This window comes from Lepisosteus oculatus, chromosome 2 (genome assembly GCF_040954835.1).
Source record: "Lepisosteus oculatus isolate fLepOcu1 chromosome 2, fLepOcu1.hap2, whole genome shotgun sequence".
Classification (NCBI taxonomy): domain Eukaryota; kingdom Metazoa; phylum Chordata; class Actinopteri; order Semionotiformes; family Lepisosteidae; genus Lepisosteus; species Lepisosteus oculatus.
This window is the reverse complement of record NC_090697.1, coordinates 51,703,973-51,726,020: the sequence shown is the minus strand read 5'-3', so window position 1 is coordinate 51,726,020 and position 22,048 is coordinate 51,703,973.

The window sequence follows — 22,048 nt, the reverse complement described above, 5'->3', positions numbered from 1 at the left end:
ACTGTACAAAAAAAAATAGCAATTGAAGTTCCATCCCTTTGTTCATAGTAACATTAGCTTGTAAAAACTGTTTTATATAAGCATCTCATCTTTACCAAAAACATTAAGAAACAAACAGGCAAGCAAATGACATCATTAAATTCATAAATCCAACACGTTCTAATTATGTCAAAATGAGCAGACGAAGAAAAGATTTCTCAGATGACTTAATATTATACTATAATTCTTTGGAATATAGACATTTTGCACTCTGAGGTAGTGATGCATAAAAGACTTGTTTCTCCTTTTTCGATGTAGAATGGATTAGATCATCAGAATATGTAGTTTGCAGTAGGATATCTAAATAACATATAACAGCATTTGGATGAAAGAGGTTTCCTGTCATTTGATTGCAAAGCTGATATTGGCTCCATGACAAGGTGTTGGAGGAGAACAGTATTCTCCCTGATTTAGTTTTGTTTATTGCACTGTCTGGTGTGGATGTCAATGTGAATGTCAGACAGACAGATAGCAGAAAACTCCATGACATATGAATATGGAAATCTAAGTTGTAAAGACAAACAAAAATCACTTTTCTTGGACAGGCAATGATTGGTTTGGTGATTTTCTTCATCAGTTTTATAGCAGAGTCTGGCGACTGAGAATTTTTTAAACAAAAAAAACAGAGAAAAGGAAAACAAAGTTATACAAATTAAGAACTTCCACCACTACTTAACCAGTATTACCTCTGGTAATTTTCTGTCAAAAGAACCCACTCATCTATTTTCTAACCACTTTATCCAATACAGGGTCACGAGGGATTGGGAGCCTATCCTGGCAAGCAAGGAGCACAAGAGAGGATACCTGTTGGGGTTGAGATTGAGATTGGGGATTGAAATCCCTGGTCGGGATGTCAATCCACCGGACAGATACGAACACGAACACACTCACACAGGGACCAATTTTCCCAGAAGCCAATTAACCCGTGAGAACACAAAGAGAACATACAAACTCCACACAGATAGTACCCTAGGTCCAGAACTGAGCTCAGGGCCCCAGTAATGCTGGACAGAAATGCAAACCCCTCCTCAAGCCTATTTAAACCCTGCTTATTGTTTGAACTGTTTTCAGTACTGTTTTCACTACTCAGAGCTCTAGACCTTGTCTTTCATGCCCTGTTCTTGCATTTTTCTCCTGTTCCTGATTACTTTCCTGTTTATCCTTTGCCTTGTCTTTGTTCCTGAGTTTTGTTTGCTTGCTGTATCCTGGCTTGGCTTTCCTCAGTTTGATATTCTCAGCCCCGGGTCCTTTGTTTCCTTCCTGGATCCCTTACCTAGTTTTGGACTTTGGCCTGTTCCTTGTCTTTGACTTTTTGGATCGTGTTCTCAGTTGTTTGTTCTAGATTTATCCTTCTGGTTCTGGAATTTTGCTCACCTCCAGACTCTTTGGATATCCCTCAGTTACTGTTTCAGATGTTTGTGACCTTGGAACCGGCATAGGGTCCATTCCGTGACTACTGAGCTGAATAGCTGCATTCTGTATAAATAATGTCAGGATAGGCCTAATCCAAGGATGCCAGGACTGGTTATCCAGATGCTTCTGCAAGTGTCACGGACGTCCAAAGGGACTAACCGTGGGGTGCAGGAGAGCGGAAAAAGACCCATATGCGTAGCGGCGAGACGGGAAAAAGGCCCGGGCTCATTAGTGCAAAGAGTTCAAGAATGCCGTATAGAAACCTATGCCCTCAGGGAGCGGACGTGGGGCGCCCTGGTGCTAGGCGGGTCTCAGGACATCCGAACATCAATGCTGAGCGAGGACAGAGTGCAAGACCCGGAAATATATAGCCCAAGGAAGAGAGGGACAGGAAGGACAGCAGACCGGAAACTAGGGACAGGACAGAGAAGGAGCGCCCTCTGGCTGCAGAGGGCGTGACAGCAAGGTTAACAATTTTGAAAATACAGCACATAGAAATCAGAGCAAGGCATTGTGTCTTCATATTAAAATTTGACGTTATCCAAATCAAACACTGAGTTAAATCATTGCCCCAACCAACAATTTTACATGTATATAAAATTCAAGAATGCAGAATTCTCCATTATTATTTGTTATTGATGAGAGTCTGAGCTTGCCTGAATAACTACTTGGTGATGTGGTTTCTCATTGTGTCAGACATTTTACCTGTGTCATGTTTCTGTGAAATTCTGTCATCTTTAGAGGAACATTTGATGAATCTTACTAATTAAATTTTATATAAGACAAACTGTAAAGCATCTAGATAACATACATGTACAGCACAGTGTTTTAATTTAAAATATATTATTGCTTGTGTCCTTTAATAAATCTAGTCCTTTTGTTAATCTTGTTAATGTCTGAAATTAAGATTAGGATCATTTTTTTCATTCAGAAATATTCTAGTTAACACACTATTCTGGGCTTGAATACATGTCATGTCTACCTAATTGGGAGTCTTCATATTATTTCTGGATGAAATATTTGTATTTCTATATGTAAATATAAAAGAATGTATTTCTTTTTCAAAAATACATAATTTGGTTAATATAAATAAGATAAAAACATATCTTGGAAGCAATGGCTCCATTTTTCCATTTGGTTTACTGGATTTAGAGCAATTTTACAACTTAAAGATTAATTTGCACCTCTGTTTCTCTTAGGAATTCTAACAATCTCACTAATGAATAAAACATTTTTATTAACATTTCATGTTGTTGACTACATTGAGTGATGTATTTCTTTTAGATGTTCCAATTTTGCACAATTTAAGTTGTTTTATTATTTTCCGTCCTAATGCAATGGAAAGTAATTGTGGGATGAACCTACTCTGCCCTCGATGGATACAGTTGCCAGATAAAATAGATCACCTATATTTATGTTTCCAACCAATAAACATAATAGAGTGTTTGTTTTCAGCAAACCCCATATACCAGTCTGAGAGATACCACAGCTTGCATTAGGATTTGGATTCCTTTCCGCTTTGTAGTTTAACATTCATATTTGTGCATCTGCTTCACCAATTAATCTCAGTAGTGATTCTCTGACTATGCAAAGTGGCAAGACTGCAGTGCCTTCCATAATGAATCTTTCAATGCATGCTTAGGGTAGCTCATCCCAAAAGAATTTCCTCCAACTTATCACATTAACACAGCCCTGCTCTCTTTCACTTTCAAATTAATCTTAGCAGAATTTTGTTTTTGTTTATGTTGGTGTTGATTATGTGGTTTCTGAATTGAAAAAGAAAAGAATAAAAAAAATATGAACCAGGTCATTTAAAAACCTTTCTGGTTTCACTTTATTAAAGATATACTAAACTTTGTTGTTGTTTTTTTCAAAAGTCTCTTAACGTTCTGTCTCACAATATCAAACATGGCCAAGAATCTATATTCAAGGCACCGATGTTGCTTGTTAAACTATTGTTGAGGGTATTGTGTAGAAGCAATTTCTGCACAATCCTTCAAGATATCATATTTTAAGATAATCTTTTAATTTGCTGTTTTTTTTGCCTGGAAAGCCAATTTTGTTTATGTTTCAGTCAAACATGAAGTAATAGATTTAAATTAGCTTCCCTTTTGAGTATAACTGGCAAGTATTTAAAGCATGTGAAGTTATAAAACATAATTGAATTGAGATAATGTACAATGCAGACAACAAACTGGGTCAGAATTTCCTGCTGAGGCACCAAAACTATTGTGAGAAAATATAGAGAAACTAAAGCAGCACAGCAATTCTAACCAAAGCTCATCCTTCCCCAGTGCCAGTGGCCTTATAGACTTGAGACTTAAGTTTTAAAAGCAAACAATGAAAAACATCTGGACATTACTTCCATGGATTACATAATACTGAAAGTGTTTCTGGCAAATACAGTATGTACACTGTATCCTACATTTATTTCAGCAATCACTCCTTTTTCCTATATTTCAGTGCAATTCCTTTAGTGTTTTCCCCCTGTGCTGTAAAAAGCTCCTTTAATTAAGAAGGATACTAAGAGAAACAAAATACTTGAAACTTCACATATGACACTTCATATGGATCTTCTATATTTACTTTTCTCTATATTTAAACTTGAGGTGATTATTATCTAAAGAGTACACAAATAGGAAAGACATAAAAAGTGGCCTTACAACACTTTTTTTGTTTAAAATTGCAATGTTTTCTCATCCATCATCAGAGAAACATTCACTCTACTCATGTAAAACATTAATGTGATGTCCACTCCCTCCTGTTTCCTCCTTGCACATGACAACAGTTTATTGCCTGTGTCAGCTCATGTTTTAGTGTGCATGTGTCAGGTAATCTGTACAATCCAGGTCTACTCAGCCGTGATATCTTTTTCAGATGTCTGAGTCACCTGCAAAAGAAAGACTAGCTCATCGTAATCTCCAGCTCACATATTTTCTTCAGCTTTCTGAGAATGTGTTTTTGTTTTTATGTTTCCTGTTTGAATAACAAAAACAAGTGTTGAAAGCACTGGTATTGTGAGGTTATGCTCAGCTTAATGTATAATTTCCTACAATTCATTAAATTGCAATAACAGTGGAAAATGTTTACTTTACTGGTATTTAAAAAAAGAGAGATTTCAATTTACCTGGGCATCCTAGTGTAATTATTTCTCTGTGGCTTCTGATTAATCCTTAAGCCACTACTGATGTTTAGAATTCTGGTGAGACCAATCTCTAAATCCCTCATGAGTCTATTGTTTGTTTGCTTTTTGGACAGCCAGAGAATGCTGGACTTTATCTTCCCAAGCTTAATTGTCTTTTGATAGCCTTTTGCCCAGAGAATGGCAAGAAAAGTGTGCTAGACAAATTCCAGCTATGTGCTTATCTTTGCTGACGTCTGCTATAGTGTAGATGCACTGCTTAATGTCATTGTAGCATAAACAGCTGTGGAGGCATAGACAAACATAAATTACAGTATCCTTTTTTAGATTTCAAGAAAAATGACAGCTGTGACTCAACCAAACAATCTTGACATCATAATAAGTGGTGAAATACAAAATCTGAAATCCTTTGAGATGAATTCATTTCCATAGAAAATTATTTTGGACATTTGCAGCCCATTTTACTCTTGTTGCTATTTGTACAGATTAAACACAATAAGAAATTATTTCACATAGTCAAATACAATTACATACTGTAGCTTGGAGTTTCGTTTCTTAAAAGTCTTTAGTGAAGTAGTCATTCACAAATCTAGGAAGAAAGATTGTGATCCTTAACTTATAAAGCTTTTAGCAGCTGGTCTATTTAATCAATTTTGTTCTATTGCTGCCTGCCAGTCAAAAAGCTTTTTTCACAGTTTTCACTTTGCCCTAGGGCTCTGTTTAATTCAGAAGATTTTCTCTTTTCGGATAGCCCTAGACTGAACAAAAGGAGTAGGAGCACCAAGATAAGAACCTAACTTGATAGACTTTCAAATTGAATTAAGAGGAGGTACAGAAACCAAAACACAGAAAGGTTTAATTTTCTAAGGAGTGCATCAATAAATCCTATGTATATTATAAGGTTTTTTTAACCCAAACCCAACATTAAAACAGCTGTTTATGTGCAGTAGCTACAGAAAGTATACATTGCCTTAAACATTTTTCTTAATAACGGTCTTGATCTCACTCCAGGGGATGTTCAAGGCCTTTGGAAATTTATTATGCCTGTCCTCTGATGTTTACCTTTCCACAGCTTTGTCCTGGAGTTCTTCTGAAAGCTCATTGGTGCTCATGTTTGATTCTTTCCTTTTAAATGCTCTACTCAGCATAGCACATCTAGGGGAACTGCTGTATTTATGCTGAAATCATGTGAATCACTGCAGTTGAACACAAGTGGAGACCAATCAACTTGATGTGTGATTTTGAAGGCAACTGGTTACACCTGAGCTAATTCAGGATTACTATTACAAGGGAGTGGACACTTATCCAACCAAGCTATTTCAGTTTTTATTTTTATTTGACACTTTAAGATACAGATGCAGCCATTCAAAACGAGCAGGCGATACCGCATTATTTTGCGATGCCCTTGACGCAGTCTACCGCGAGTAATCATAAATTCTTGTATAGTACCTCCTATAAACCACGTGGTACCTCAAGTAAAATAATAGTATCCGGAATTTCCGCAAGGTGGAGCTAATAAAGCTCAACCTCTCGTGTTTGAGCTGTCGCCATCAACATCTTTAACAAAGATATTACTAATAGTATTAATAATGAATGACCTTGGACAAGCTGTAAGCTCAAAGTATTGCCCTGGTCCACATTCTTTTTTTCATTGACCGTCTTTGTAAAAGTAACACCACAGCATTTCTCAATCACGCATTTGTTTCCAATCATGCAAAGTACAGAATCGATTCACCATGTCTTTCACATGCTCATAAAAGAGATTGATTTAGGAACATAAACATATTACTGTATGCAAACTGTACTGTATACAGTATGTATATGTATATTTAATGTCTTAACTTTGCCCATTTAAGTATTGAATATTTATATGGAATTTTACCACCGAAGGGAAATCTTAGTACCTGAGCATAAAAAGAATAGGAGCATACTGTAACGCATGTGAAGGCCATAAACTATATTAATTTTGGAACATAAACATACAGTATATGGCTGGTCTCGGTACTTTAAAGAAAACATACACACCAGTATTCCATTTCTCCCTAAACATTTTAAGCATCGAAGTCTTTAACTAACGTGATACCGGAGTCAACAAGCATACTTTTAGAATTTGATTAAAAGGGAATATAATATGGAATCGCAGTGGCACTGTGGGTTAGGTTACTGATTTATACATCACACATTGGGTGTGTGAATCCAGCTGGAGCCATTGGCAAGGTCACATGGGGAGTGTTGAAAAAGCCCTACAGAAACAGTATCAACAGACATTGTTCAGCGTGTACTATTCTTGTGTTGCAGTACATGAATATTATTATATCGTTATTAATTTCTTTAGATATGCGATTCCATATTATATTCCCTTTTAATCAAATTCTAAAAGTATGCTTGTTGACTCTGGTATCACGTTAGTTAAAGACTTCGATGCTTAAAATGTTTAGGGAGAAATGGAATACTGGTGTGTATTTTTTCTTTAAAGTACCGAGACCAGCCATATACTGTATGTTTATGTTCCAAGATTAATATCGTTTATGGCCTTCACACGCGTTACAGTATGCTCCTATTCTTTTTATGCTCAGCTACTAAGATTTCCCTTCAGTGGCAAAATTCCATATAAATATTCAATTCTCAAAAGGGCACAGTAAAGACATTTAAATCTTTCTACGACCGACCAACACACCACAAGTGCTGTGGTCAACCAATCAAGTACCGCGGTATTTTGCGTCACGATACGCGAGGCCGTAGCCAATTACCCGCGGTACGTGTTTGTGCTGTGTACTTTGAATGGCTGCATCTGTATATATATTTCAGTTGTATATTCATAAATATTTTAAATGCTTTTTAATTCCTCAATGTAAGGCAACAAAAGGTGAACATTTTGAAAGATGTTCTATGGGCACTGTACAGTATGAACTCAGTTTGATTTATCAGTCTGTCATCATACCTTTGAGACAAGCTTGTCATCAAAATTTGCAATTAATTTTATATATTTATATTATACATACTGTATGTATAGATAATATATATGATCTATAGATACTGTATGTATAGATAATATACATGATCTATATAGATGTGTCATATTATAGTCCATAATCACCCCCAGTTTAGTTGGCTCCTCTTTAATTTACAAACATCATGTTGTCTACAACTGTGCGTTTCACCCAGCTTCCAAACTATGATTTTCCAAAATATCTTGCAAATCAAAATGTCAAATGTATGATCTGAAGCAATATGTTTTTTTTTTATTTTTATTAAATGCAAAAAGAATTTAAAAATACAAATACAATAGAGGAGAAGAAACACATGAAAATCTGAAGCAATATGTCAAGTTAAGAATTCTGATTGTAGTGACATCATAGTTGCACCAAACAGAGATGAAAGAAATCAAAATCTGAAGCTAAAGCAGTTGTGACAAGCCAATGTCCAGACAGCAGATTTTCATGTCTATCTAGAAGGACATTTTTCAAGGTCACTGCATCTTGATGCCTCATACTTTCTGTCAGTTTTCTTGATTTGATTGTTTAACATGCTTCGATAAACCAATCTAAAATTACAGCCACAATTTATTCTGTTTTACTTATTATTTTACTACAGAGAGAGTCTAGATGTCTCAATGTAAAGAAATTAAAATGTTTTCTGGTTAGCATAAGCACGGTAACACCCAAACAGACTAAAAAAAATATGGTCTTAATTGCTTTTTTGACATCTGTCCATGATCAGATTATTTTGTTATTTATTGCTTAAGGAAGATGCAGCAAGTTCAAGTGTGTTCCATTAGTATGGTACTCAAGACTATATAGAAACTCATACAATATACAAATTACAATATACAAAATATTTCTAGAATAGATTTGTTTATGCTTTTAGCTTTATGAGGCTGTTTTTAATAACTTGTTTTTTAAATTTATTTTCTTCTACATCATCTAGTGGGTGCTAAGAAAGCCTTATTTATTATAGGAAATATAAGCCCTGAAATAAATCTCCTAGTAATAGTCATTTGCAAAACATTCTGCACATCTCTTTTTTAATGAGAGCACACTGTACCGTGCTTTAAAAATATTTAATTATGTTATTGTTCTGCTGTTATGAGTATACACAGATAGATCCCAGAGATTAAATTGAGTTGCAAAAATGTGTCTCAAAAAGTTTTAGTTTAAGGTTTTGGAGGTGAAAATGCATTAGAATTTTTACATCATAAGAATTTGTGATGATTTATTTGTGATATTTAATTTTATTAAAACCTTAGTTATCCTTTCCATTCATCAGATTTTCCTTCTTAATACTATATAAAGGATTAGGATGCATAATGTTAGCAGTATTAGATGTTTTCTAAAACCAAATAATAATTTAAAAAAAACATGGTGAAAATTTAGAATTGACCTACAGATGCAGCCATTCAAAATGGGTGAGATATTTCGCGGCATACCCCAGTGGGCGTGTTGCGGTATCACGTGGTTGTATAGAGAAATGGAGGCTGGACAGTATGCGTTACAATATAAACATTTATATTGATTTAAATATAAAAGCATCGCTTGTTCTAGATAAAACTGCAAAAAAACCAAAACAACCCATAATGTACTTCTTTACGGCTCTGTTTGCCCAAATCATATATTCACAATGTGAAATCTAGAAAATAATATTACGTTACCAAAATCTGCAATATGGAAACAGAACCTGTGTAATTGTTGATAGATGATGTACTCGTAACATTTTTACAAGACGAACTACACCATTTAAAAAATGACTTGTATGTACTTGATATCTCTAATCAATCCACGGCCACATTGTTAAAAGCAGAGTCCCAGCACAAAACGAAACTAAAACGCATACCGTTTCGCGCTTCTTATTAGTTGCTCAAAAGTAATTTGACCGTATGAAATGCATAATATAAACCTAGAAACATATACGTGAGCAGTATGTACGCACTCTAGTATCGGTGTTAAGACATACCTCTCAAATACTGTAAATCAAGTTAAAAATATCTCAAGACCGATTCTGGTCATAATGAAACCATGTTTCGTGTGTGTTTTCTTTAAAGTACCGAGACCAGCCATATATGTTTATGTTCCAAAATTAATATCGTTTATGGCCTTCACACGCGTTGCAGTATGCTCCTATTCTTTTTATGCTCAGCTACTAAGATTTCCCTTCAGTGGTAAAATTATATATGAATATTCAATACTTAAACGGGCACAGTTAAGACATTAAATATACATATACATACTGTATACAGTACAGTTTTCATACGGTAATACGTTTATGTTCCTAAATCAATCTCTTTTATGAGCATGTGAAAGGCATGGTGAATCGATTCTCAAAAATTACTGTACTTTGCATGAAACAAATGCGTGATTGCGAAATGCTGTGGTGTTACTTTTACAAAGTAATTTTACAATAGAGTAGATGTAAACCACAGATTACAAAGTAAATACCCGGACAAAAGCAAACGCGTTTTTAATAAGATGCTTTTATTCGTTCATAATCCTACGATCTCAGGAAGACTAATGGGGGTCTGGCTTTTTTTCTGGAAAACCATAACTCTGGTCTTGTCCTTATTATTGTTATAGAGAAACATGATCAGATTTTCCCTGGTTCAGAAAAAAGATCTAAAGTGCTACACATAACTTTCTTAATTCGATGTATTTAAAGCAGTGAACTACTGTAGGTGTCACATAACATTCAGAAATACAATCACGTATTTGACAAATAAAAACGATTACAATCTAATCCTTCCACGTTTGATCCCAAAATCCCAAGAAATATAAATCTTGACGGGTAGAAAGCTATGCTGAAAGTTTATTAAGATACTTAGAAGACAAAAATACTGTATCAATTTATGTTGCATTAGCCTGATTATGATTAAAAAACACATATAATTAAACATGCGTTTGCGATTTAAATCAGAACACAATTTAAATCAATATACATGTTTATATTGTAACGCATACTGTCCAGCCTCCGTTTCTCTATAAAAATTTACTCTGTTGCACACACACACACAATAGAAGCAGGAAGCAGAAGCAGGGACCGTTGTCAGAAGGGAAGAAGGTGACTATTCATTGTTATCAAAAATGACTTAGAATCGATCATGTTGTGATATTTTGAAATATAAAAGTCAATTGATTGTCCATAATATCGCTATTCTATTTTTTCGAAGAAATATTTGTTAAAAGAAAAGTCCAGCACCAGCTGGATTCGAACACACAACCTGCCAGTTGTTAGTCAGGCATGTAACCAGTAGGCTACAAGACAACTCACATTGCAGATTCTGAAATTCCTGCAATGAACAGGGAGGCGAAACAGCCCTACACAGCCCTGTCGCAGTACACGAATATAATCATACCGTTATTAAATTCTTTAGATACGCGATTCCATATTATATTCCCTTTAAATCAAATTCTAAAAGTATGCTTGTTGACTCCGGTATCACGTTAGTTAAAGACTTCGAAGCTTAAAATGTTTAGGGAGAAATGGAATACTGGTGTGTATTTTTTTCTTAAAAGTACCAAGACCAGCTATATACTGTATGTTTATGTTCCAAAATTAATATAGTTTATGGCCTACACACGCGTTACAGTATGCTCCTATTCTTTTTATGCTCAGCTACTAAGATTTCCCTTCAGTGGTAAAATTCAATATCTACAACAGGCACAGTAAAGACGTTTACTGTACAGTAAGTCTTTCTACGACAGACCAACGGACCACGAGTGCCCCTGTCGGTCAACCAATCACGTACCGCGGTACCCCGCGTCATCTTACGTCATGATACGCGACACCGCAGTCAATTACCTGCGGTACGTGTCTGTACCGCTCACTTTGAATGGCTGCATCTGTAGCAGTTTAGTCAAGCCTGTGGCTGGAAGGTTGCCGATTTGTATCCCGTGGCCGGCAGAGGAATCCTACTCCATTGGGCCCCTGACCAAGGCGCTTAACCCCAACTGCTCCAGGGGCACCGTATAAATAGCTGACCTTGTGCTCTGACCCCAATGTTCTCTCCCTGTCTGTGTGTCTCATGGAGAGCAAGTTGGGGTATGCGAAAAGACAAATTCCTAATAAAAGAAGTTGTATATGGCCAATAAAGTGATTTATCTGATGTTGTAAGTGAATTCTCCAGAATATACCCAAGCGGATTGTATAATTAGAGGCACATGAATTTTATCCAGAAAATCCAAGTTTCCAAAGACAGCAAATAGCAAGCTCTGGTTAGCAAGGTTCAAATACTTAGCCCCAGTAAGGTTTTGTTTGGATGATCATGAAGTAAGGGCTCTCACCTGACACAAGTTTCAACTTCCACCTCCTTCTGACTCCCCTTTGGTGGTCTGATTTCCTTCCTTTCCGGTCTCCTTGGCCTCTTCTTCCCTTCTACTTGTCCTTATCTGTGGTCTTAATGTGGTTATATATGGTGTGTTTCTGGACAACCTAATTCACTAGGTACACCAAGGTAAACTTTGCAATTGGTTTTGATCAGGTGACCCCCCACATCTCAGCAAACATCTCCTCTGCTTTGAGGCTGGAAGTTTTTACAGGTGTCAAAAACTTTATCTAAACTCTAAAAGACACTTCCTAGTCACCTAAAACTGTAAAATTATAATTTTGAATGCTTCCTTATTTTAATGATACTGAGATGTGGTGCTGTCCTAAAATGGAGAAGACAGGATATGAGTACTAAATAATTCAGCTAGATTAAGCTGGAGAAAGTAATTACTTTAATGAGCCACAGTTTACAAGTATTGTATCTCAGACAATAAGTATGTTGCCTTGATTACAGATAATTTGACTAAATTGTGGAAAAGTAGTGTATTTCTTTAATCAGTTTAAGAGGTTTATTTTTAAAAAATTAATGTTAATAATAGCAAATTGGTCTTCAGATGCTAAACCAAATTAACTATGTAATAATGCCATAGCCAGATTGGTACTTTAATTTACAACCAAATTAATATCGTTCCACAAACTTATAATATAATTAACATTGTAGTACATTTTAGTTTTAAAAGACTTTAAAGACTATAATTTGCATACATGGAACATTTCTGTTAAAAAGGATCCATCATTTTTTTATAGTTTTATTTGTTCAATGAAATTAAATTTGTCATGCTTATAAATTGTAAAAATACTTTGTCTTATATTGAATTATATTTTGTGGTTATGTTTAAATAATGAGTTCACAACAATACCCAAAAGAGAAACAAGTACCTGACATTACAGGGTAGATTGAATATCAGGTAAGTAGTTTGTCCCTATTTATAAGAGATTTAATTATGCAAATATACACATTGATTTGAAATTATAATTTATATGCTAAATTTTTTCTTAGCACATTACTGTATTTAATTAAAAAACTGCAATCAAATTTAAGGTTTTGAGGTATTCATAATCTATTCATAATTCTAACTGATAATGATATCATCAATGACCATAATATTGTAGTGTCTTAACTTGAAATTAGCTTTTTTTTTAAAATACAGGATTATATGTAAACAATGTTACTATAAATGCAAAATTATTGTTTATGCTTTCTTTTTACACTTCATACTTCGCTTGTGTAGTGTAGTTTTCAAAATTAAAAAAAAAATAAACATGGTTTCCAATACTAAACCTCACAAATGAAGCAGATGATTATTGGAACCAGAAAATGTATTGTATTTTGGATGTTTTTCATTATATGACATTCCAATAAAGTTTGTTTATATGTAAGAATCCTAGTTTCCCAGTTTATTCAATGTTTCTGTGTTCATTCATGAGAATTGCTTTGGGTACACAGTATGTTAAGTGCACAGTACATTCACTGACAGTACAATAACAGTTGTAGTAAGGGCATTTTTCTTCACATGGATTGTCAGAACATCTTGAGGTTTCTTGATATTTTGATTTATTCTTCCTTCACACCTTCATTTTGGTGAGACTCTAAAGACTTTCATTACATATGCAACCCTACTTCCTTTTGTAACAGATGGCTCTTTTTGTTCTTGATTGCTGGGTATAATACAGCGATGTGGGTCCCAGATAGATATACATTTCAAGTCAGTTTCATGTAAAGGTTATAAAATTTATTATCAGGCAACAGTCAAAAAATTTACAATCTCTTTATTACATCTCTAAAACAAAACATGAATGGTCAGTAGAAGGATGGGAGAACTCCATGGAAAACCAGGTTGCTGTTATAAGTGGTCTTGGAGGTCCAGAAGTTGACAGTCTTCCCTCTACTTCAAAACAAAGTTCCCCAAATGACTGAGTGACAACACTGTGATGTCATGAAAGATCCCATGAGACAGCTCATAAGAGTAGGGATGTTAACCCTCATATCCTGTTCCAACCTGGGTTTCCATAATGCTGCCTACCTATAGTACATTCCTACTGAATTAAAGCTGAGATGCAATTTCTCACTTCTTCATCTCATCTGCTATGTAGGGTTGATATGGGTACTTCAGTGGTGAGTGAAGAGTGAATCTGTCACGACCACCAGCCAGCTGAGATCAACACGTAAGCGAGCCAATCAGCACCAGCAGCGGATTACTACTAACAAGCGCCGCCGCACGAGTTAACACACCTGCAATTGCTCTACCGTGCGGCACGCCGGGTTATTTATACCATTCTTACCTGATTCCCGTTGCTCGGTATTGAGTTCTCTACTTGTTGCTCAGCCTAGCGGTCTTACCCCTCTTTTGCCTTCCTGGAATTCTGCCTGCACCTTTTGCCTTCGGACTTCGGATCTCGTCTCGCCCCTTGGATTGTTTGCTATCATTGCCTGTTTTGGATTTGACCCTGTAGCTCTCTTTTCGACCACGATTCTGTCTCACGTTTTGGATTGTTCGCCACCAGTGCCTTTATCGGATCTCGACCTACCTTCGTCTTCAGACTACGACTCAGCTCCTGGATTTGCTCGGTACGTTTACTTACCTCCCTGCGACTCCTGCATCTGCATCGGATCCTTTTCACCTCTACAGAGCAGCGTTACAGAATCTTAACCCATTGGAACAAAAAGATCTAGAAATTATTGTAATATAAATAGCAGTGAAATAATCCCATATTGATGCAAACTGCTAGGATCCAGAAACATAGCAAGTTAAGTTACAGCGTTTTAGAATTTAACTTTTTTTTAGATTTAAAATCTACTGAATAAGGATTTAAATGCAAATCCTGAGCCCAGTTTGTGATGTTTAAAAACATTCATCACAGTTGAATGTTTCTGTTAATTGTCAGTGTTGCAATAAAAGTTGGATATCTGTGCATCTGGGCTATGTCTGTACACAGTAAAAACCATAAAGAATGCAGGTTGTAGTCATGAATCACACATAACCTGTTTTCACTAAGAACAGGTTAAAGAATATTATTATAAAACAACATTTTTTGTATTTATTTAGTAGAATAAAAACTTCAAATCCCATATTTCTAGTTCCCATTTTACACTATAAACATATTCTGCCTTTTACTTTACACAATAACTAATTACACATAGTAGCTAGCTGATCTACAGTACAAAATTTGAGTTTTTTTACTAATTTCACTAATAACAAGGTTATCATATACTTTTTTTTATTGATAAAGTGCATTTGTGATTGGGAACAAGAGGGATTATAAATACTGAAAAACATTTATGCTGATTTTTCATTTCTTAGGTTTATTGCAGTAAGGTTATCCTAGTCTCTCTGTACATTTTTCTGACAATATATTATATCAGTTTAGGAATTTCAATTACAGTATTTAACTCTTGTTACATATGCCAATTTAGAAGAGCCACTGTTCTGTCCAGTTCACCAATATAACATAGACGCATCTTCCAAAGCATGTCTTGTCAGCTCAGTACAAGCTCTTATTCACCTGACCAGGGCTGGAGTCACTGGTGATCTGCCAGCTTCAAAATTCCCTGTATTCACTACTAAGATTCTGAAATTCCTGCAATTTCTTCAGAACATGTCAATTTATGAAATCTTATGAATTTTAGAGTGTTCACAGACATATGAAAACCTGTTTCAACAAATGTAATGTGAATTCTAGTCATAATCATTAGGTCAGTATGGGTTGCATAGTGAACTGTTGGGTGAGCGCTTATTGACTTGCTATTATCATGTTTCTTTTAATGGTTCAGAAGTTTTATTGTAATCCACCCTAAATTCCACCAGAAATTTAATTCTGCAGTGTCAGTTATGCTTTCAAATCTTGCTGTGTTGGACTCTCTGCTGTTCACTCAGTAAACTTTACTTAGTCATAGAATGCAGATTATTTTGAATTTATTCCCATAAGTGAAAACATGATTGTTTACTTTTGTTTGTTTTTTTTCCAACTGGGTTCACTTTTGGATCATCCATCCATTTTCTAACTGCTTTATCCAATACAGGGTCGCAGGGAACTGGAGCCACAGGACACCAGTCCATTGCAGGGCACATACAGCACAGACATAATCATCCACACCCCACAAGGGTGATTGTATTGATAAATACGAAAAAATCATGATCATGTATGGCAGATATCTAATTTGCAAGGGAAAGTATAGATAATAAGTTAACATGCTGACTTTCTAGGAACAGCCCACTGCAATGATGATTACTTTACCCAGTCGAAAACCCGGGAAGGATTCCATTAAGAATAGACTATTATAGTTATCTGAAACTGATGAAAACACATGTATTAAAAGAATCTGCAAAATAACAGCTGTGATAAATGTCTTTTATTATAAACTTAAAAAAGACAATAAAATGAAGTGCACATCTTTTAATTAAATTGTACAGAGCAATGCAATTTGGTGCTTGGAACATTATTAATTTAGTACAAGCTTTTCTTACCCAACTGAAATATTATTGCTGTATTTAAGGCCTAGTGACAGTTAGCTGTTTTAACAAAAGATAACATGTAATTAAGCTGACTGCACTATCAAGCAGCACAGAATGTTCATCTTAAAGGTGATTTTTGGTTCATGGTTGAATAACAAGTGCCAGCTGCCATGTGAGACAACACTTCTAATATGGCAATCATAACACATACCTGAGCATTAAAATTACACAATTAAAAAAGGAAAATCCATCATTTATAAAACACATTATTTCAAAATGTCTTATAAATTCTGTGTATGTGAGTGACCGTGAGGATGTGTCTCTGTTATTCTGATGTATAACATTTGTGATTGTGGTGGAATTGAAAAGGAACAAAATAATCACAGACACTTTCTGACAAATCTGATCATCTGCAAAGCTCTAATGACTGTAAGAGCTGTTATTCTGTGCCTTGTTACATTTGGGCACATTTTAGCACAGTATATAAAACCATTTTCAATTAACACTAGAGCTTTTTCTGTACATTTTTCCACTACATGAATTTTTTTCACATGTAATATTGATCAAAATTCTGAACCTCAGCCAAGAAACCAGCACTTCTTTTTAATTACTGATTCTGGATTATGATTATGACTCATGTTGCAGGAACAAGGGACACACATTGAGTGAGTCACACAATCAATATCTCACCTTTTTTTAGCTGAGTTGTACAGGACAGGATTTATAGAGCTAAATGGCAATGGGAGGATACTGTTGTCCCAGATGATGGTGAGGTCTGTGGCAAGACGAATGTGGGATCACAGGGACCAGAATGGGACTGAGGGAACAGACTGCCAGTCTATTGCCAGGCTGCAGATAAAAGAAAATGCAATCAAATCCTGTTTGGAACATGTCTTTTGGAGGTTAGAGGAAACTATACACAGTGAAGGGCCACTTAGACATGTGGAGAACACACAAACTCCACACAGCAGTAGCACTGTTCCTTGTATGGGACAACAGAAATGAAAGTTCTTATCCAGCACACACTGCATTTATTTCTTTTACAATCTTCAGTATGTGTTCTACACTTCACCTGCAGGCTCAACATAATTGACCTCCAAATATAAATTATCTACTCAAATGGTATGTTAGAATCAAAATACAAGAGACTTAGAGAAATGGTGAGTCTCTCTGCTGTTTTTAAACATCTTTGTTTTGAAGTGATGTTTTTAAAACTTACCTCTTGGTGAGTGGACTGAATTTAGCACGTTAAAAAACTGTGGTTTGTTTAATTCAGCCTTATTAGCTTACTAACTCTGACTTTTTTTTGAGTAGTACAGAAATTCAGTATTAGGAAACATCAAGATCAGTGAGAAATCAAATAAATTGTGAATGACATGCAGTTCAGCTGTGACCCTGCCAACACAGATGTCAAGCATGTGACATATGTTTGGAATTGGAATGAAGATTTTGTTAGCAACACCTGGTGTGCTGTATTTTGTTAATATGCAGGAGATGAACCATTTCACACTTGTTCAGGAAATTAGCAAGACTATAGCAAATCAATAAATCCAACTGAAAAAATAAAGCTATTAAAACTATAACAGTTAAACAGTGCTTATTAAATGGCAAAATGATCCACATAGATGGAGAAGTATTAATTAATACAGTGTATTAAAAAGTGAATACCTGTGAAATTTAGAAATGTGTGCAATCTAACACTACACATCTACTTAACATATTTTTGCATGCTTAACTACAAATCAACACACAAAATTCACATGTATCCATTTCTATTTCATATTTATTGTAGCTGTTTTGTGTCAAGCACGCTCCACAGCTGTAGTGGTCATGGGCCACTCCTCGTCTCTCCTGCCTGCCCTGCACTGGCTGCTGATGAGACGAAAAGTATTGGGTAGAATGAGTAATGAGATGTCGTATTACATCAGGTGTTATTTAAGTCCTGTTCAGTTTCTCCTCTGCAATCCTGCATTGCGTCACTGGTCCCTGTCCTGCACTTACAGATCACCCGCTGACGTTTCCCAGTGGAGGTCTCCTGCCTGTATGCCCTCTGTTTCCCTTTGATCCTGTTCCCTGCCTGCCTGCCCAGACTCCGCCTGGGAGACCTAGCTTTCACTGTGCTCTCCTCCACAGCTCCAGCTAGCGGTGTGGTCTTTGTCTGGTAGCAGCTTCATGCGGGGCTGTGGTTGCCCATCATCCCTGGAACTCACATTGCACTGGAATTGTCCCACAGTGGGCATGAGTCGGTTATGGTTCCCTGGTGCCCATTTCGCACTGCAGCTGCACTGCAAGCTTCCTGCTTGGTATGTGCTCCGGCAATGGGGTCTGCTGCTGTGTTGGACTCTCTGTATTTATGTGGTGCTGTGGTGGATTTGGGCCTGGCAGCTCAGCCCTGCACCTGGGATCTCTGTACAGCTGCTGGCCTTGGTAGTCCTTTCCTTACACTGCAGCCCGTATGCTCACAGCCCAGACATTCCCCACTGGACTCTGCTTCAGCTTGCCAGCCTCTTTGCCTGCCCCATGTCCTGACCTGCCTCTGGGACTCTGCATGGTCCCTGGCATGCCTCCCACCCCTACAGTGCATGCTTGGCCTGTTTTATGAAGGAGACCCCATGAACAGAGCTTGCTCCTCTCAGTCCAGCATCTGACGCACCTCCTGGTGGATCCTTCTGCTGACAAGAGCCCTGTTCTGCCCACCTCCAGGTGCAGAACAAGCTGTCCAGCCCTGTGCCTGGTTTTCCTCCCTGCACTGAAGTCCAGTCCATTCTAGAGACCGGCATCCACCCTTGGACTATGATGACCTTGCTTTTGGGTCCGGAACACCTCCTGGACCGTCCCCTCCATCCTGGTGGGAAGTGTGGTGTGACATTCTGTTGGAAGCTTTTTTGTGTTAGAAGTGCTATTAGATTTTCTTTTCACATTCACAAAGATTTAGAATATAGAATGAGTTTTAAATACAACTGAAAACATGCACCATGATACTTGATATCTGAGCACTAAAATAGCAAGCACGCAAAATAAATAATAAATAATAAATAAAAATAAACACTCTTAGTATAAGAATGAGATGAAAAGGCAACAATCCCAGTTTAAGTATCAAGAAACCATAGTAAAACAGCACATGTTACGCTTGGCCCTTTGTGAAACTGAAACATTTGTGAAAAACACTGGCAATTGCTCCTTAACGGCAACAGTGCAACCACCTTATAGCCATTGAAACTAAGCAGGGCTGGGAAAACTCCAGGCAAATCCAGGTTGCTACTGAAAGTGGTGCTAACTGACCAGTAGGTGTCACGATCGCTACTCCCCCTCTTAAGGGCGCTCCAGCCCTTCCCTGCCCCATTATCTGTACCTGTTCTCCATTTCCGTTCCACCTTAAAAGCCAGACTCAGACACTATCCGACGCTCCTCATTGATTCCCGCATCGTGATAGCCCGGGTCCTGCTGCGTCTGGCTCCGTTATGTTTTTAACCTTCAGTTCCTGATTCCCCTCCCCCCGTTCCGACCCGGTTCCCGTGTTTTAATCCCCGGATGGATCGCCCTGTTAAGGACTCTTGCTTTTGTCTTGGATTCCCTGTTTGGATTTTACATGGATTGTTTGCCCCGGAATCACTACCCCTGGACAACTGCACCCCTTGGACAAGCTCCCCTGTCTCCATACCCACTCCTATAAGGCTTTTTCCCCACTGTTTCCTCACTACTCCAGATCGTGTCGTCTGCATAGTGCCCGAAAAGAACTGCTCGTTACAGTAGGTAGCTCTCTTCCTTGGGACTAGAACTTCCAAACAAATGCCACGCTATGGCAAGTGGGATCACTGTGTTGTAGGATGTGCCATCCTTTATATTAAAAAGGAATGCTGGTCCTGAGAGCTTTACGAGTTGTAGTCAGTTGTAGTCATTAAAGGTATTATTGCACTACTAAAAAGACTAGGGGCGTTAACCCTGCTGTCATAGCTAAAATGTACCTTGCGCATGCATGATCTGGCCTACCTACTGTAAATTTCACCCTTAATTCAACTGGTGATGCAATTTCTCCCCACCTTATCTCTTGTGTCTGGTGCATAATGTCTTTCATGCATTACCCAAGGGGTAACAGTTAGTTATTATAAATAGTAAGATCAGAGGATTGATCCAAGTGCAAAAAAATTAGGCCCCAATTTTCAAGCTCGAATAGGGGGGTATTTTTCATTAATGCACTAAAACAGTGAAACAATGAACAAATAAAATAATTAGGTGTCACACAGTCTGCCTTATAGGTTGTGCGTCCAAGAGACACACAGCAGTAATCTCAATGGGAACTGCATTGGTAACTGTTGATAGCTGTGGCATTCAAAGAAGCAATTTTATTTAATCTTTACTATCTTAGAAAGATAAGTACATGTGGATATTATGAAAAAATCTGTGCTTTTTTTAGCCTCCTAGGATATTAAAGTAAATTATTACAATCGGTAGTAGTAATAATCTGGATAGTACCCAGACACAAGTTTTATCATTAATAATTATCCAGAAAATGCCCTTTTAAACACAAGGGCAATATGAGTGAAGGACCTTGCTCAGTTGTGAAACAACCCTAACCTTCTAGAGCTACTGAGGTGTTTACACTTTCAGAAATATACAGTATATGTACCCCCCCCGACATAATACTGTACATAACAAAACCCTTCATCCACAGATTTTCATGGAAATTGTACATGCTGTATTTTCTCTTATTTTTCGTGTTGAAGGAAACAACACAATTGTATTGTGTAGTTAATGGAGCATAATACAGGATCAACACAATATTTAGAAACTCTCTAATGAGTTTCTGTATTTAAATTTTTTAGAAAAACCAATGGTTACAAAAATTATATGCCAGCAGCCATATCACCCTGCAACTCACAACTGGCAACCCACAGAAGCTAAGCAGGTGTGAGCATGGTCAGTACCTGGATGGGAGACCTCCTGGGAAAAACTAAGGTTGCTGCTGGAAGAGGTGTTAGTGGGGCCAGCAGGGGGTGCTCACCCTGCGTCCCAGGTGGGTCCTGACAGGGACACTCTACTGTAAATAAGCACCATCCTTTGGACGAGGCATAAAACCGAGGTCCTGACTCTTTGTGGTCATTAAAAATCCCAGGGTGTTTCTCGAAAAGAGTAGGGATGGCACCCTGGCCAAATTTCCCATGCCTCCTAATAATCCCCCTCTATGAATTGGCTACATTACTTTGTTCTCCTCCCCCACCTCTCCCACTCTGACGGCAGGCGGAGTGACGGGCCAGTTGTAGTATTTCTCGGTCGCAGTTCATGGCAACATCAGCTCAAAGATTTGGTTGAAACCACCAAAATGGAGACTGGTGTGCCGACAAGCGGACCCTGCTGATGCAGGATTAATGCTAGGAAAGAGAGAATAAAAAAAATGTTATACAACGTTATCACTGGGTTGTTTTGAAAGGTCCTTGGTCTTCATGGTTGAAATTTGTCTGTTTGTAATTCACAGCCAGTCTGAGACACCCTATGGAGATAGGTCCACTTATCATGTGGTCTATTACATCAATTTCTTGTAGTTAAATTAATTTAGGTTTATCACAGCAAGGGGATTTAAATAATGAAATTTTGACTTCTCCATTTTTACGTCATATTAATAATATATTTCCTTCTTTCTTTATTGTTACTTTTTATATTTGGAATATGTCACATCATACATAGCACA